General features: G+C 42.7%; 1 pseudogene; it reads left to right on the forward strand.

The window, feature by feature from the left end:
* Window positions 1-2664: 2664 nt before the first annotated feature.
* Window positions 2665-19216, forward strand: part of LOC123723929 (dual specificity testis-specific protein kinase 2-like) — a 28790-nt pseudogene continuing 12238 nt past the window's right edge.

Below are 19216 nucleotides of genomic sequence, written 5' to 3' on the forward strand. Positions count from 1 at the left end.
ATTCATCTCCCTGTGTCTGGTGGAAAGCAGACTGAACCAGGTTTTCCTCTAGGATTTTGCCTGTGCTTAGCTCCATTTCATTTCTTTTTTTATGCTGAAAAACTCCCGCCCTTAACGATTACAAGCATACCCATAACATAATGCAGCCACCACTATGTTTGAAAATATGGAGAGTGGTACTCAGTAATATTTTGTATTGTATTTGCCCAAAACATAACACTGTATTCAAGGCAAAAATGTAATTGCTTTGCAAATGTTTTGCAGTATAACTTTAGTGCCTTGTTGCAAACAGGATGCATGTTTTGGAATGTTTTTTATTCTGTACAGGCTTCCTTCTTTTCACTCTGTCAATTAGGTTAGTATTGTGGAGTAACTACTATGTTGTTGATCCATCCTCCGTTTTCTCCTATCACAGCCATTAAACTCTGTTTTAAAGTCACCATTGGTCTCATGGTGAAATCCCTGAGCAATTTCCTTCCCATCCTGCAACTGAGTTAGGAAGGACACCTGTATCTTTGTAGTGACTGGGTGTATGGATACACCATCTAAAGTGTAATTAATAACTTCACCATGCTCAAAGGGATATTCAATGTTTGCTTTTTTTTTTTTTTTTACCCATCTACCAATAGGTGCTCTTTACAAGGCATTGCAAAATCTCCCTGGTCTTTGTGGTTGAATTTGTGTTTGAAATTCACAGCTTGACTGAGTGACCTTACAGATAATTGTATGTGTGGGGTATAGAGATTAGGTAGTTATTAAAAATCATGTTAAACACTATTATTACACACAGTATGACCTTAACAAAGGGGTTGAATACTTATTGACTCAACATTTCAGCTTTTCATTTTAAATGTATTTGTAAACATTTTTAAAAACATAATTCCACATTGAGATAATGGGTTATTGGGTTTAGGCCAGTGACCAAAAATCGCAATTTAATCTGTTTTAAGTTCAATCTGTAACACAACAAAATGTAGAAAAAGTAAAGGGGTGTGAATACTTTCTGAAGGAACTGTAGTATAAAAGTACCTGTTTGTGAGATAGTGATCTAACCATCTTGTCAAATGTTCAGGGGGGGGGGCTTTTGAAAAGAATCTAACATTTAAATTATGGATAAGATACTGATGAATATTACGAGATCAGTCTCCCCCCCCAAAAAATCGAAATATTCTAATTCTGGATAAACACACTCATGATTCACAATCAGGGGCGCAACTTTGGTTTTAGAAGTGGGGGTTACATAACTTTTCATTTTTTTTAAAATCCAGGGATAAACACTCCAAACGGTCTACCCAACTGCTCGGAGGCATCCGCATGGTCCTAAAGCACAGCACACTGCACCGTTGCCTCGTTTTGTATCACATTCTAATGATAAAACTGTGGGGGGACAAAAATGCAAATTCAGAATGTGGGACTTGTCCCAGTGAAGGTTGTGCCCCTGCTCACAATTAAAAGGCTACATCAGTTGAAGTGTTCTCTTTTCTCTTTGTGTCAAAATGTATAGTAAAAAATATGTTCTGATATAACCCACCATCATGGGTTTAAGTTAAACTGTTAAAAATGTCAAACACAAACCATATTTTATCACCCCTCCACATGAAAGTGCTCCCTTCTAAGAACAACATATCGAAGAAGAGGTTGGGTTTGACTACAGGGTTAAATTAAGTTCTACCCCCAGAATGCTGTATGATATTTGTATTAATACATATATTTCATCTTTGATTTTTGTTTCATCACAATCTGTGCCCGATCTTATAGAAAGGTCTAGGATTACCTTTACTGTCCATATCACACAATGTCCTATGGTATAATGTCATCCATTGTAGTGAGACGTTGGGGCCTCTACCCAAATGCATGCCAACATACTGTAAACATACCATTGAATTGTCATAGCATGACAGAGCTCACAAAACGGGAGCTCATAATGAACTATTCTATTCATATTGCATCCAGTTCTTTATTTGAATAAATTACAGTTGCCTTTCTGCAATGTGTGTCCTGTCTCTGTCACATTATTGTTGAGTTTTTTTTGCAGAATCGTATTGTGCACTTGTTTTTTCGGGCCATCATAGGTGTAATGCCCAATGATGTGTATACATTGGTAATGGCCAAATTTTATGAAGCTACATCAACTTTTACTTTACACAAAAATGACCACCAGAGTGCATCCTATCCCATTTCATGATACAGGATGCACTCTGCACATTCATTGCCTTGGTAAAAAAAATGCCTATAGCTGAATAATACTTCTTATTAATCAAGATAAGCCTAATAGGTGAATGTATTATCAGATTTGTACAAACCAGCTTCAAGCAAACTTGTTGAATGTCTATGGTAAATGTATTTCATGTAGGGAATAGGGATTTTCGTGTTCTTTAATAAATTAAGAGTCGTTAATTTATTATAATATGATATTCAGATCAACATTTTGGGAGGACATCTAGACTTGCTATACATACGTGAAAATGTTAAGAGAACAAACGGTTCTTCAGAATATGAACGTTTCTCATTGCGACAGTGGCAGCTGTCTGTGTTGTGGTTGGTGTGGTGTGTGGGAGGGAAAGAGAGCCACTAGGCAACACTTTCATCGGTCTCACTTTTTACGGAGTGACAGGATGAAGCGCAGTGAGCCCTGTAATTGCAGGGGTGTTCCCAAGGCAACAGATAAGGCATGCATTTCGTCATCCTGTTTGGGTTCAGTTTCTGAAAAACAACTGAGACTGACGGTGACAGATTGAGACTGACGCATTGATTGCTCTGTTTGGTCGAGACCTGCATGAACGCAGTAACATTTAAAGTGTTGCGGCGCTCGCGCAATTCTAGTCATTGCATCTTCTATGGGAAATATATATTTTAATCTATTACGCAGCCGAGGAAGTTCATTGAAGAAAACGCTTGTCTACACAACAGGTTGCCGCAGTAAGTAGCATATACATGTAAAACTTGACAGTGGCTATTTTGTAGCCATCAATTAAAGCCTATAGTTTACAAAGTTTACAAATATCACCTGATAACATGGTTTGTTTTACGCTTTGAACGCACGCACACTTGCAACTTTTTATCTTTTAGCTCAGTTCCAATATATTTCCCCCGCTGCTATGCTTTCACAGTAGCCGACGTCCAAATGGGAATCGTGTGAAGAATTTACTTGTGATTGAACATACAAGACACAAACTAGGATACACCTCGGAATGATAGGTGAACTTTCGAATGATATCATATCCCAATAAAATTAGAAATCTTATGCAGCATCATGCAACAGTTTATTATATCCTTGGCATACACTTACACATCCTAAAATATAATACATTTTTTTTTAATGCAAGTAGGGCTTAATAACTAGTCTGAACCTTAAAATACCTGTAACTTGATCATACATGAGTAAGTGCCAGTGGCGGCTGGTGCCGTTTAAGGTAAAGGAGGATGACACTTTTTTTTTATGAACATGGCCTTATTTCTATTACAGCATATTGGATGACTGTCATTCATATGCCTTACAAAAAAAGATTGCAGTCAGAATGCAATATTACTACAGTTAGAGTGCAGTTTAACTGCAGTATTCTGCAAATACTGTGTCCAAAATATAACCTTTTTTTAATTGCAGTAATTTTGCATTGTAACTGCAGTTACAGTGCAGTTCAACTGCATTACACTGCAGTTATTCTGCAGTCATTCTGCAATTACTGTGTCCAAAATACCACAGTTGACTGAAGTTACTGCAGTTTCAAAACGGCAATCTTTTTTTGTAAGGGACTCCATTCACCCAGCTCAATGTAACATCGATAGGTTTAGGCTACTACATGATACTATAATTTTCCCTGTACCCACTGAGGTTGCTATAACCTAGCCTATGAATGAAAGTTTACAACGTAACTTTTTTTTTACAACAACAGGTCAAGAGATTTGAGTAATCAAGGTGACAGACAGTGACACATTCAATACCGCTTTGCACACACTTTCTTGCATCTCTAGCTGATCTAGGGTGTAATCATTACTCCAACAGCTTCAAACAAGAGTTTCTATTGGACAAATTCAGGTATGTTTATCCCCGTTTCGTTCAGTTGGTTTTGGTTGAAGAAACTTTTTTTTTCAGCAGAATCGGCACAATGAATACACCACTGATCACAAACAAACACAGTTCACTTTCATAGCAGCCACATACAAACAGCTCGTTGTATATATAATTCCTTCTCGCATCTATCTATGCACTCTCTTCCTCACCTTTTCCCTTCTCTTGTCGACTTCAGGGCACAACACATTAGATGTCTGTGACCAGGCGAAAACTCTTTCCAAGCCAAACCTTTATATCATGACCTGCTACATACAGCCTACATTGTTGTCACGTCATAGTCAACATAGGTACTAGAACTAACAAGTTAGTAATCCCGCTACAATCATGCAGTACAGTCAGCAGCGTGCAGTTACACCGGTGGGCCCAGGTGGCAATACATTTATAAAATCAAAAGCTTACCTTGACTTGGAAGAGTTCCAATGTTGGATAGACATAGCCAGCTAGCTAACATATCATCCCTCTCTGTTTGAGCCTTGTGTTTGAGTAGGCTAAAATAGGTAGCTGTCTCCTGCTTCTCCTTAATTTTGGAAGAAATTAATTTGTTCAAAACTATTCAACAATTGTCTTTCTCTCTCTCTTTGAGGCATCTACTCACCACATTTTTTGCACTGCATTGCTAGCTAGCTGTAGCTTATGCTTTCAGTACTAGATTCATTTTCTGATCCTTTGATTGGGTGGACAACGTCAGTTCATGCTGCAAGAGCTCTGATAGGTTGGAGGACGTCCTCCAGAAGTTGTCATAATTACTGTGTAAGTCTATGGAAGGGGGTGAGAACCATGAGCTTACTAGGTTTTGTATTGAAGTCAATGTACCCAGAGAAGGACGGAAGCTAGCTGTCCTCCGGCTACACCATGGTGCTACCTTACTGAGTGCTGCTGAGGCTACTGTACTGTAGACCTTCATTGCCGAACAGTATGTTCCAATCAATTATTTCGTTACATGTGAATATATTTAGTATAGTTTTATCTAAAAATGATAACTTTTAATGTTTCACTATTCATTTTTTCTTCTGAAATTCACCGAGGAGGATGGTCCTCCCCTTCCTCCTCTGAGGAGCCTCCACTGGTAAGCACTGAAACATGGAACAGGTGCTCTCTTGTTAGGTCCCTATATCATCCAAACTACACAAGTAGCCTACTGAAAGTGCAAATTCAAATCTGTTCCTTGCAGTAATAGTTTTATCACCAAGAGTGTGGAATGTTTCATGTGTGTTATGTGGTGTGCTAGTGACACTTGTTTGCATGTCTAATCACATTTGTCCCTGTCTGTGTGCTTTGTGTTCATTGTGTGTGTGTGTGTGTGTGTGTGTGTGTGTGTGTGTGTGTGTGTGTGTGTGTGTGTGGTCTGGTCTCTCAGCTGCTGGACAAAGGCACTAACTTCTGCTGGTCTTGCTTGGGTTACACACACTGTGGGACTGACTGTGCACCTTGTCCTGTTCACCCCGACAAGATGCATATGAATAGCTTACTGAATCGATGGAGTAAGTAATACACTCTTCTAGTCCAACCATAAGCTCCTAACAGCATACTTACTACTTTCCTCCTTCATTTGCGCTCAATTCCTCACGTTTTTCCCCAAAAATATTATTGGGCCCACTCAAATATAATTCTAATGGGGCAGCCTTCTTATTGGTCAACAATAGACAGACCATCTCTTGTTGTCAAATTGACTGGCTCCAGCAATCCTCTTGTTGTCAATTCAATAACGGATTAGTTAATTTGAGACCAGTGAGACGGTTTGTTTTTGAGTTGTTACTTCTAGTACCTTTAACACGTTTCCCTCCCTTGAAAGAAAATAATTGGAGAAAAGCTCTTGTTGAATGTGATTGCATTGCTTTAATCCTATATCTGTGCACCCCATGATTTTACATTGCTTTAATCCTATATCTGTGCACCCCATGATTTTACATTGCTTTAATCCTATATCTGTGCACCCCATGATTTTACATTGCTTTATTATCCATCAGCACGGCAAGTTCTTCACATTTTTCAGGGGCTTAGTTTACATAGAATATGTTTACATGAAATATGGCTTGTCTAATGATCTAACCTAAACTTAGTTTGTGCCAAGCCAGTCACAGTGATAAAGTAGGTCTAAACTTGTTGAAATCATGAGTTCCTTTTCTACCTAGTTACACTCGAAGTTGAAGGAAATAGATTGTACAGTAATAAATATAATGTACATGTCATTAGACATGTTATGGGAATTACAGGATAATAACATGACTGGCCAATTATTTCTCTTGATTGACTGTTTTGAGTATGGTGAACAGTGGGGTAAACTCCTACACTCTGCTGTGTTCCACACATTTACATTTATTTTTCTTGTGGGGGACGTAAGAGAAGACATATGAGATATAAGGGTAGGCGGTGAACATTGGAGATCTAAGGGTAGGCAGGGGACATAGGGGACCTAAGGGTAGGCGGGGGCTTGATGCATTGCCGTGAATTTATTACTCTACCCAGGAGCAGGGAATATCAGGAACTGTGCTACTGCCACCCAAACAAGGAGGACAGATCATAAATCAGTTATTAATATCAGACAACAGAACAGGCATTGTGAGTCTTCAGTACAGGAGGCTCTATAACAGGGAGCTTGTGCATACAGTAGAGTTGATGTTCAGTAGGGGTACAGTTCATACAGTACTTGATAAACAGGTAAGACAGATTAAGTTTACGTTCTTATAATTCACATACTGTATTTATATATTTATATGTACAACAGTATGTGGACACCCATTCAAATGAGTGGATTCTGCTATTTCAGCCACACCCGTTGCTCACAAGTGTATAAAATCAAGCACACGGTCATGCAATTTCCGTAGACAAACATTGGCAGTAGAATGGCCTCACTGAAGAGCTCAGTGACTTTCAACGTGGCACCGTAATAAGTCAATTCGTCAAATATCTGCCCTGCTAGAGCTGCCCCAGTCAACTGTAAGTGCGGTTATTGTGAAGTGGAAACGTCTAGGAGCAACAACGGCTCAGCCGAGACGTGGTAGGCCACAGCTCACAGAACGGGACCACCGAGTGATGAAGGCCGTAGTGCGTAAAAATTGTCTGTCCTCGGTTGCAATACTCACTACCAAGTTTCATACTGCCTCTGGAACAATGTCAGCACAATAACTGTTCCTCGGGAGCTTCATGAAATGGCCGAGCAGCCGCACACAAGGCTAAGATCACCAAGCGCAATGCCAAGCGTCGGCTGGAGTGGTGTAAAGCTCTCCGCCATTGGACTCTGGAGCGGTGGAAATGCGTTCTCTGGAGTGATGAATCACGCTTCGCCATCTGGCAGTCCAACTAATGAATCTGGGTTTGGCGCATGCCAGGAGAACGCTACCTGTCCCAATGCATAGTGCCAACTGTAAAGTTTGGTGGTGGACTAATAATGGTCTGGGGCTGTTTTTCATGCTTCGGGCTAGGCCCTTTAGTTCCAGTGAAGGGAAATCTTAGCGCTACAGCATACAATGACATTCTAGACAATTCTGTGCTTCTAACTTTGTGGCAACAGTTTGGGGAAGGCCCTTTACTGTTTCAGCATGACAATGCCCCCGTGCACAAAGCGAGGTCCATACACAAATGGTTTGTCGAGATCGGTGTGGAAGAACATGACTGAAAGCCCTGACCTCAATCCCATCGAAAACGTTTGGGATGAATTGGAACACCGACTGTGAGCCAGACCTAATCGCCCAACATCAGTGTCTAACCTCACTAATGCTCTTGTGGCTGAATGATGCAGGGACTTGCATCCAATGTTCCAACATCTAGGGGAAAGCCTTTCCAGAAGAGGCGAGGCTGTTATAGCAGCAAAGGGGGGACCAACTCCACATTAATGCCCGTGATTTTTGAATGAGATGTTTGACGAGCAGGTGTCCACATACGTTTGGTCAAGTAGTGTATATTTACACTACATGTATATCTAGTGTAACTGAAGATTCCATTAAATATCAGCACATTTTGTAGAAATATTTGTATGAATGAAATTATTTGCATCAGCCTTTGTAAGAGAAACGCAAAGACTGTGCGGTTCCTCAGGCTCAGAGACATAATCTCCTCTCATGGCGTTCCAATGACGAGGTCAGATCTTTGACCCTGTGTCCTCTGTGAGTACAAAGCCTTCCTCAGATCTATGCATCATTGTCACTCATTTAGAGAAGGAATGAGAAACGCTCTTAAGAATGTTCTCTCCCTCTAGGAGTGATGCACGTTTTGTCTGTGCTTTCTGTTTGCCAAGTACTGTTGTTGGTTATGTTAATACTAATGCTATATTCTGTGGTGTTTCACTAATGGAAAATAGTTTGTGGCAGCCATCGATTGTTCAGTGGGAGCAAAGTAGCTGAATGAATGTGCGTAGGTCATCTGTTTGGGTTGGTTTACTGACCAAAACAAAGGAGAACAACGTGGTCGATTCATAAGGGGCTTAACAGCGCCAGTTAGCCCTTATCTGTGTGGCACAACGATGGCACGCAATCCTTGGCTGAACTCTGCCATGAGGTGACCATCTCTACATGATGTAAACACAGAGGGTAATGTTGGCCGTATTCAGATGCATGAAGGACTTGTGTTTGTATGCAGATGGATCTGGTGTGATTCTGGAGGTTGGCCATAGGTCATTTTCAGCTTTGGTTACTCAATGTGGAACTGTGACACGTGTCGCTTAGTTCGCCGGTCATCCAGTAGGGCTTAAATACTTGTCAGGTCATAATTGGGGAGCATAGAGTGATCATGAGGAACAAGGTTACATTAAGCTAAGGGTCAAGGCCTCGGAGCGGAGGGCTAACCCTTCATAAAAAGTCATTAGCACGACTGTCTGCATGTTTACTTGAAAAGTATCTACTTTAAAAGCCTGGCTACACAATTGAACTGAAAACAAACTGAATCCCACATGAAGCTGCCCCATTGTGCATAGTTCTGGTCAGGGAAAAAGTTAATACCCAGTAAACAGTTTTCATACCCATAGTTTGTTTACTTGGTGTAACATTAGCCTTCCCTGTAGCTCAGTTGGTAGAGCATGGTGTTTGCAACACCAGGGTTGCGGGTTTGATTCCCACGGGGGGCCCGCACAGAAAAAAAATGTATGAAATGTATGCATTCACTACTGTAAGTCGCTCTGGATAAGAGCGTCTGCTAAATGACTAAAATGTAAATGATGTAAAATGTAGAACCCCGAAATATCCTATCTATTGGATTGGAGTTTCTGTGGGTCTCTGATGTTGTGCCAGCTAGGAGGCACAGTAGTACAGGGTACCAGTGGTACAATAGAGAGTTCACCACCAGTAGCAGACTGCTCCAGCTGTAGTTAGGTAGTGGTTCTGGGCAGGGATGTGGAATGTGACAGGGCTGTGAGGATTAGTTGAACCTTTGAACATCATATTGTTCTGTACTCAGGCACCTGGCCTGGTACTGGCTGCTTTGGCACTACTGGAGACTGGTGGGCCCCAGATACCCATTCTGAACCAGAGCCATACAGATCTCTAGGCCAATCTGAACCATTCACCATCTTTTCACTCCAACCAATGCAGGAGCTGGATAGTAATGCGTTTCGCTACACCCACAATAACATCTGCTAAGTATGTGTATGTGACCAATAAAATGTTATTTGATTTCATCTGTCTCTGGTTGGTTGTGTGTTTATCAGAACGCTGATCCAGTTATTAAGCTACCAGACCTCAGTCACTGACCTCTGATTGATACTCTGAGTCTGACTTTAATAATACACTTGACACTTACTCAAGACAATGTGACCGGGGGAAGGACAATGGGTGATTTAAAGGAATAAAATACACTATGTCTCTCATGTCAAATATAATGACCACGTCATTAGGAGCTGAGAATACCCTGCCCAATACTGTTGAGTCATGAGTAAGTTTAAACTTTGAGTTTTAAGCAACACGATAATAATATCTCTTTGTTTAAAACAGGGTAAATCCATTTGAATTCAATCACGTTTTGACAGAATCCCTTTTGTTTTAAACAACATGACATGTTCATGTTGTGTCTCAACCGATGGTGGGCACAACACAAAAAACTCAGATGTAAAATAGGATCTTAGCTACCACAGAATTGGAGCTTACCTGTTTTTAGATCATTGGCATTAATGTTTTTTCAAGAAATTATAAAATGTTTGACAAACCTGTTTTGTAAGCTTTAAAATAATATCAATCTCAAAAGGTTTATCTTTTCCAGTGATGAAGACATGGTTGTCTCATGCTATGGTGGAGTATGCAAAAGGTGTACACTTTGAGCGCTTTTATCTCTTGAATGTTTGGCATTCAGGTCCAAAAAGTCACTTTCGTAGCATTTCTACAATGGGCAAATATGTATGGAAGGTTTTGTTCCAATCGAAAGGGGTGCTGTCAAAAAGTTATTGAATTCAAATGGATTTACCACAAAAAAAAGTTGTTTAAATGCCTTGATTTAATAACTTTCCCAGAGCAAGCCCCTATAGAGCTAAAGGAGTGCCTAAATGATGTAGCATTAAGAAGACTTTTGTCAAATCCCTCTACTTGGACAGGACAGACCGTGACTAGCAGTGGATCTTCATGGCTTTAGGCTTCCCTGTGGAAAACTGTGAGGACTGATAGACAGATAATGAGAGATCATTGGGTATTTGTTATTGAGACTGTGTGCATGTGACTGGTGATTTTACAGCCAGCTCAGTCAACTGTTTACAAAGTTGAAAGCGTTCAAAGAACTGCCATTCACATGGAAAATATGTATAGTACAGTCCCACACCCTGATGTCAATGTTATGCATGTTGAACCTTCAACTTAGCCTGGGTGGTTTCCTTAAATAAAATCATTCCAGCAGTTTACAGTGAGGGAAAAAAGTATTTGATCCCCTGCTGATTTTGTACGTTTGCCCACTGACAAAGAAATGATCAGTCTATAATTTTAATGGTAGGTTTATTTGAACAGTGAGAGACAGAATAACAACAAAAAAATCCAGAAAACGCATGTCAAAAATGATTTGCATTTTAACGAGGGAAAGAAGTATTTGACCCCTCTGCAAAACATGACTTAGGACTTCGTGGCAAAACCCTTGTTGGCAATCACAGAGGTCAGACGTTTCTTGTAGTTGGCCGCTAGGTTTGCACACATCTCAGGAGGGATTTTGTCCCACTCCTCTTTGCAGATCTTCTCCAAGTCATTAAGGTTTCGAGGCTGACGTTTGGCAACTCAAACCTTCAGCTCCCTCCACAGATTTTCTATGGGATTAAGGTCTGGAGACTGGCTAGGCCACTCCAGGACCTTAATGTGCTTCTTCTTGAGCCACTCCTTTGTTGACTTGGCCGTGTGTTTTGGGTCATTGTCATGCTGGAATACCCATCCACGACCCATTTTCAATGCCCTGGCTGAGGGAAGGAGGTTCTCACCCAAGATTAGACGATACATGGCCCCGTCCATCGTCCCTTTGATGCGGTGAAATTGTCCTGTCCCCTTAGCAGAAAAACACCCCCGAAGCATAATGTTTCCACCTCCATATTTGACGGTGGGGATGGTGTTCTTGGGGTCATAGGCAGCATTCCTCCTCCTCCAAACATGGCGAGTTGAGTTGATGCCAAAGAGCTCCATTTTGGTCTCATCTGACCACAACACTTTCACCCAGTTGTCCTCTGAATCATTCAGATGTTCATTGGCAAACTTCAGACGGGCATGTATATGTGCTTTCTTGAGCAGGGGGCCTTGCGGGCGCTGCAGGATTTCAGTCCTTCACGGCGTAGTGTGTTACCAATTGTTTTCTTGGTGACTATGGTCCCAGCTGCCTTGAGATCATTGACAAGATCCTCCCGTGTAGTTCTGGGCTGATTCCTCACCGTTCTCATGATCATTGCAACTCCACGAGGTAAGATCTTGCATGGAGTCCCAGGCCGAGGGAGATTACATTTACATTTCAGTCATTTAGCAGACGCTCTTATCCAGAGCGACTTACAGTTGTGAATGCATACATTTCATACATCTTTTCCTCAGTTCTTTTGTGTTTCTTCCATTTGCGAATAGTCGCACCAACTGTTGTCACCTTCTCACCAAGCTGCTTGGCGATGGTCTTGTAGCCCATTCCAGCCTTGTGTAGTTCTACAATCTTGTCCCTGACATCCTTGGAGAGCTCTTTGGTCTTGGCCATGGTGGAGATTTTGGACTCTGATTTCTTCTGTGGACAGGTGTCTTTTATACAGGTAACAAACTGAGATTAGGAGCACTCCCTTTAAGAGTGTACTCCTAATCTCAGCTCGTTACCTGTATAAAAGACACCTGGGAGCCAGAAATCTTTCTGATTGAGAGGGGGTCAAATACTTATTTCCCACATTAAAATGCAAATCAATTTAACATTTTTGACAAGCGTTTTTCTTAATTTTTTTGCTATTCTCTCTCACTGTTCAAATAAACCTACCATTAAAATTATAGACTGATCCTTTCTTTGTCAGTGGGCAGACGTACAAAATCAGCAGGGGATCAAATACTTTTTTCCCTCACTGTATAACACACACACACACACACACCACACACTCTCCCAAAATGCACACACAGGCCGACATACACTTTATGGAAGCAGCAGGTTGTGACCCCGGTAGACAAACCATCTTAGGTAACAGGAAGTAACCTGAGAGAGCCGTGTCATAGAGGCTGAGGCCAGAGAGCGAGGGCGCAGAGAGCTGTGTCACAGGGGCTGAGGCCAGAGAGGGAGAGGGCAGTGCGGTGCCACAGGGGCTGAGGACAGAGAGCGAGGGAGCAGAGTGTCGTGTCACAGGGGCTGAGGACAGAGAGCGAGGGAGCAGAGTGCCGTGCCACGGGGCTGAGGCCAGAGAGGGAGAGGGCAGAGTGCGGTGCCACAGGGGCTGAGGCCAGAGAGGGAGAGGGCAGAGTGCGGTGCCACAGGGGCTGAGGCCAGAGAGGGAGAGGGCAGAGTGCGGTGCCACTGGGGCTGAGGCCAGAGAGGGAGAGGGCAGAGTGCGGTGCCACTGGGGCTGAGGTCAGAGAGGGAGAGGGCAGAGTGTGGTGCCACAGGGGCTGAGGACAGAGAGGGAGGGAGCAGAGTGCCGTGTCACAGGGGCTGAGGACAGAGAGGGAGGGAGCAGAGTGCCGTGCCACAGGGGCTGAGGACAGAGAGCGAGGGAGCAGAGTGCCGTGTCACAGGGGCTGAGGACAGAGAGCGAGGGAGCAGAGTGCCGTGCCACAGGGGCTGAGTACAGAGAGCGAGGGAGCAGAGTGCCGTGCCACAGGGGCTGAGGACAGAGAGCGAGGGAGCAGAGTGCCGTGTCACAGGGGCTGAGGACAGAGAGCGAGGGAGCAGAGTGCCATGTCACAGGGGCTGAGGACAGAGAGCGAGGGAGCAGAGTGCCGTGCCACAGGGGCTGAGGACAGAGAGCGAGGGAGCAGAGTGCCGTGCCACAGGGGCTGAGGACAGAGAGCGAGGGAGCAGAGTGCCGTGTCACAGGGGCTGAGAGCGAGGGAGCAGAGTGCCGTGTCACAGGGGCTGAGGCCAGAGAGGGAGAGAGCAGAGAGCTGTGTCACAGTGGCTGAGGGAGAGAGCAGAGTGCTATGCCACAGGGGCTGAGGACAGAGAGCGAGGGAGGGAGAAGTTACCCAACCACAGCTCTAGGGTTCCACTACACTGAATTATTGATCCAGCACATCAAGGCAAAGCCCAGGCAGGCCAGAAGCCGATCCACTTACCATCAACACAAGTCCCAACCCTGCCAGCTATCCGTGCAGCATCATGTCACAGGCACCATAAATTAATCATTATCCACGGGGGGGGCGGCCCATTTGTAAAAGCTCAATTTCGTCACTATTCAACCTGATCTTTTGTTTGTTGCATTGCCCATAAGGATCTTACACTAACTGTATTGCATATGAGAGTGATGTACACTTGTATATTGTGTGTGAAATAATGCATTGAGTCTGAGCCGGTCTGTGATGCTGGCCAGTGTAAGATTGTTGTTGATCAAGTTTATTTTTATATTTTTGTGCTCATCACATCACCCACACAAGGCAGGCCTTGTTCTTTTTGACTCCCCCCGCCTCCTCTCTGGCCCTCTCAGAACAAGTGTTATGAAATCAACTGCTGTCCATTTGTGTGTGAGGGCTGAGTGGCGCTATGATTGTTTAGTAGTGGGCAGCCCTCCACATGTTCTGACATGTTTAACCAAGCTTGTTCCATGATTGCCTCTGTCTCTCACTGTCTATCCATACTGATACAAAGTACATACCTTACTCCCACTAGCACAACCACATTCTCTTTTCAGTAGCTTGTATACTCAGACATTTTAGTCTCAAACATGAATTTCCCCTTGTAAACTACAGTCAGTCAAAGAATGACACAGAGTTTGCGTAATGCTCCAGAGGACCACTCAGAATACACCCTCATACATGCAAGGCATAGTGTTCAAGAAGGCAGGTTAGCCCACACAAACTCAGCTAGTTCTCATGAATCTGCACATGCGCACACACACACACACACACACACACACACACACACACACACACACACACACACACAGCCTTGGTATGAGGAAGGCCTTTCTGCCCACTCTCCTGAAAGCTCTGAGAGTTTTAGTGGGAGAGTATGTGAGGGGGAAGCAGAACTCTGCCAAAATGCTTTCTCATTTTGAACGGTCACAATGTGAAACATCAAGTTCAAAATCTTCTCAGTCCTAAAATAAAAATGCATTGGTAGGGGACCAGCCAAGCAGGTTTCAGGAGTGTTGAAAACAATGACTTCATCGTAAAAGGAAAAAATATGACGCGTGTGCGTGTCATGCACAATAGGTGACAGCTCACGCAGTGTCATGTGTCTAACACATGTGAAGAGCCATGTTCTAGTTTGTGAAGCAGAAAGGTAAAATATGAACTATCAGGTGTTGATTTGACTGTCTCTCTGTTTATCTGTACTGTACACCATGGTTGCATATACAGTGGAATGAGAACAGATTTCTTTGTCCACATTCATCAGCAGAAAATAACCCCATGCCTACTATAAAATATGGTGGTGGATCTTTGATGTTATGGGGCTATTTTGCTTCCACTGGTCCTGGAGCCCTTGTTAAGGTTAATGACATCATGAACCAACCCAGTACCAGAACGTTTTTGCCAAAAACCTGGTTCTCTGTCAGGAGGCTGAAACTTGGCTGCAAGTGAATCTTCCAGCAAGACAATAACCCCAGCACACATCAAAATCCACAAAGAAATTGTTAATTGGCCATAGAATCAACAGTTTGCAATGGTCTTCTCAGTCTCCAGACTTGAAACCCATTGAAAACCTGTGGTTTGAATTGAAGAGGGCAGTCCGTAAGCGCAGGCAAAGGATATCAAGGATCTGGAAGGATTCTCTATGGAGGAATGGTCTAAGATCCTTCGCAACGTCTTCTCCAACTCAAAACATTTTAGAAAAAGGCTCATTGCTGTTATCCTTGCAAGGTGAGGTATTGAAAACGGGTGTCAACAATTTTGACCCATACCTTTTTTTTGGACCAAAAATAATGACTTGCTCTTTCTCTGAGCAATTGTATTAGAGAAAAATAATATAATTTCCACAAAATGTTATAATACAATATAGCTTAGTATTTGAATTATTTATTTAGTACAGTAATTTTTGCTCATCTTTATGAATGGTATAAATAGTTTTGGACCCAACTGTATATTCCATAGTGCTGAAAGTCTCATGTTGGAATGAAAGAGATCAAAGGGCAGTGTATGCAGAGATGAGTAGAAGCAATCTTTTCACAAATCTGAGAGAGAAAGCAGGATTTGATCTTTAGTGAGATGAGACAAGGTCAACAGATTTCAGATCCATTTCTCTATGTAAATCCCTTAATAATCCCTTCTGGGACCTAAATGGGCTGATGATGAATCCTATATGGGCCTGTAGAAAGGCTTTAGCTCTACTGTAAGTTGTCTAACATGTCCTCTGTATACAACATTATGCCTTGTTTACGTCAGCTGGATTTTGTAATCAGCTGCGATAGGGGAGCTTTGTACCAGTACACTACATGACAAAAAGTATGTGGACTCCTGCTCGTCGAATATCTCATTCCAAAATCGAGGGCATTAAAATGGAGTTGCCCCCCCCCCTTTGCTGCTCTAACAGGCTCTACTCTTCTGGGAAGGCTTTCCACTAGATGTTGGAACATTGCTGTGGGGACTTGTTTCCATTCAGCCACAAGAGCATTAGTTAGGTCGGCCACTGATGTTCGGCTATTAGGCCTGGCTCACAGTCGGTGTTCCAATTCATTCCAAAGGTGTTCGATGGGGTTGAGGTCAGGGCTCTGTGCAGGCCAGTCAAGTTACTCCACACCGATCTTGCCAAACCATTTCTGTATGGACCTCGCTTTGTGGACGGGGGTGTTTTTATGCTGAAAGAGGAAAGGGCCTTCCCCAAACTGTTGCCACAAAGTTGGAAGCACAGAATCATCTGGAATGTCATTGTATTCCGTAGTGTTAAGATTGCCCTTCACTGGAACTAAGGTGCCTAGCCCGAACCTTGAAAAACAGCCCCAGACCATTATGCCTCCTTCACCAAACTTTACAGTTGGCACTATGCATTGGGGCAGGTAGCGTTTTCCTGGCATCCGCCAAACCTAAATTAGTCCACATACTGCCGGATGGTGAATCGTGATTCATTTCTCCAGAGAACATGTTCCACTGCTCTAGAGTCCAAAGGTGGCAAGCTTTACACCACTCCAGCCAATGCTTGGCATTGTGCATGGTGATCTTATGCTTGTGCGTGGCTGCTCGGCCATGGAAACCTATTTCTTGAATGTCCTGGCTAACAGTTCTTATGCTGATGTTGTTTCCAGAGGCAGTTTGGAACTCGGTAGTGAGTATTGCAACCGAGGACAGACAATTTTTGTCATACTACGGCCTTCAGCACTTGCCGGTCCTGTTCTGTGAGCTTGTGTGGCCTACCACTTTGCGGCTGAAACATTGTTTCTTCTAGACGTTTCCACTGCACAATAACAGCACTTACGGTTGACTGGGGCAACTCTAGCAGGGCTGAAATTTGACGAACTTTTGAATACATAGTGTAGATTGTGTGAGAGGGTGTGTCTGGAGGCCCGGGGTTGCAGGGAGAGCCAAGGGTTAGAGTGATGGACTCATTGGACTAATGGCTGTGCAGACTGCAGAGTGGAGTGTGGCTGCTAGGACCACCTAGGAAAGATTGGATGGAGCTAGCGCTGTAAATGGTTGGTTTATTTATTTGCTATAAATATGGTTGGATGGTTAAAGAGAAAGAAGGCCTTTACTGGCAGTCCCCCACGTCATAGATGGCTGAGGATTGAGCAGCGATGGCTTTTTAATGTTGGGGTGATGTAACAGTCTATCATCCACACTGACGTGTTAAGCTGTTGTTGATGAAATAATATCGGTCTTGTACACATTGGTCATGCAGTATGTAACACACACACACACACACACACACACACACACACACACACACACACACACACACACACACACACACACACTTACTCTTTGTTCTCTATCTCTCTCTTTCATGATTTATTTCCATCAATTTGATTCGTGATTCAATTTCCAGGCCTTTGTAAATACGTTTAAAATAATTGTGTTTCAATTGACCTGCCTGGTAAAATAAATACAGTGCCTTCAGAAAGTATTCATGCCCCTTGACTTATTCCACATTGTGTTGTGTTACAGCCTGAATTCAAAATGGATTAAATAAGTATATATTTTTATCTCAACCATCTACACACAATACCCCACAATGACAAAGTGAAAACATGTTTTTCAGACTTTTTCAGAAAATGAAATGCAGAAATATCTAATTTACATAAGTATTCACAACCCTGAGTCACCTTTGGCAGCGATTACAGCTGTGAGTCTTTCTGTTTAAGTCTCTAAGCGCTTTCCACACCTGGATTGTGCCAAATTTGTCCATTATTCTTTTGAAAATTCTTCATGCTCTGTCACATTGGTTGTTGATCATTGCTAAACAACCATTTTCAGGTCTTGCTATAGATTTTCAAGCAGATTTAAGTCAAAACTGTAACTGGTAAGCAACTCCAGTTTAGATTTGGCCTTGTGTTAGGTTATTATCCAGCTAAAAGGTTAAAGGGGAATTCATCTCCTAGTGTCTGGTAGAAAGTAGAACCAGGTTTTCCTTTGGCCTCATGGTGATGTGTTGTGTTGGATTTGTCCCAAACATAACCTTTTGTATTCAGGACATAAAGGAAAAGCAGCCAACAAGTGCTCAGCATATGTGGGAACATTCCAGGTGAAGCTGGTAGAGAGAATGCCAAGAGTGTGCAAAGCTGTCATCAAGGCAAAGGGTGGCTACTTTGAGGAATATAAAATATCTTTTGATTTGTTTAACACTTTTTTGTTACTATATGATTCCATATGTTTTGATGTCTTCGCTATTATTCTACAATGTAGAAAACAGTAAAAATGAAGAAAAACCCTTGAATGAGTAGGTGTGTACAAAATTGACTGGTACTGTACATTTTTAAAGTCATAAGAGAAGTACACAAATATTGACAATTTAAATATAATTATAACCTATAGGACAGTCAACAAGTAATTTATGGTTTACTAGGAGCCACTAGTAAACCAAATCTATCCCCACACCAACACACTTACAACTTCACATTGGCCCAGGGCTGGACGGTGAGCTCATGTAGCCCTCATGATCTCACCACTCTACGTTACACACTCCAGGGTAAAGGCTGTATGTTTGCATGTGAGTGTAACCCAATCGACCACCCAAATAATAGATCACTCGTGTTAAAACTGACTTTTGCTCTTTGTCGAGAGAGAGAGAAAACAACTGTACTTTGAAAACAAAGACACAGTTGAGTTTACAGCTAATCAACATTGGCTTGTCTGCCCAGATATACTGTATGGCAGTGTGTTTCAGATAAAACAGTCCTCTTGGCAAAGTCATAACATTACCATGACTCACTGTATTTTTGTGGATTTATGACATTCCTTGGAGTATTGCATTGTTTATGACCTTACTGTGCTCGAAAGACTGAGGAAGCCCCTGTCTTAGAAGCCTTGTCCTGGAGCCAGTGGCCTGTGTGTGTACATGGCAGGGAGGTGTGATACAGGGGCATGTATACGTATGACTTTTATATGACCTGTGTTTGGCCTGGCGCCTGGTCAGAGGTCCCCTGGGTTCGCTGTC

Source organism: Salmo salar, chromosome ssa01 (genome assembly GCF_905237065.1).
Source record: "Salmo salar chromosome ssa01, Ssal_v3.1, whole genome shotgun sequence".
In the NCBI taxonomy this organism is placed as follows: domain Eukaryota; kingdom Metazoa; phylum Chordata; class Actinopteri; order Salmoniformes; family Salmonidae; genus Salmo; species Salmo salar.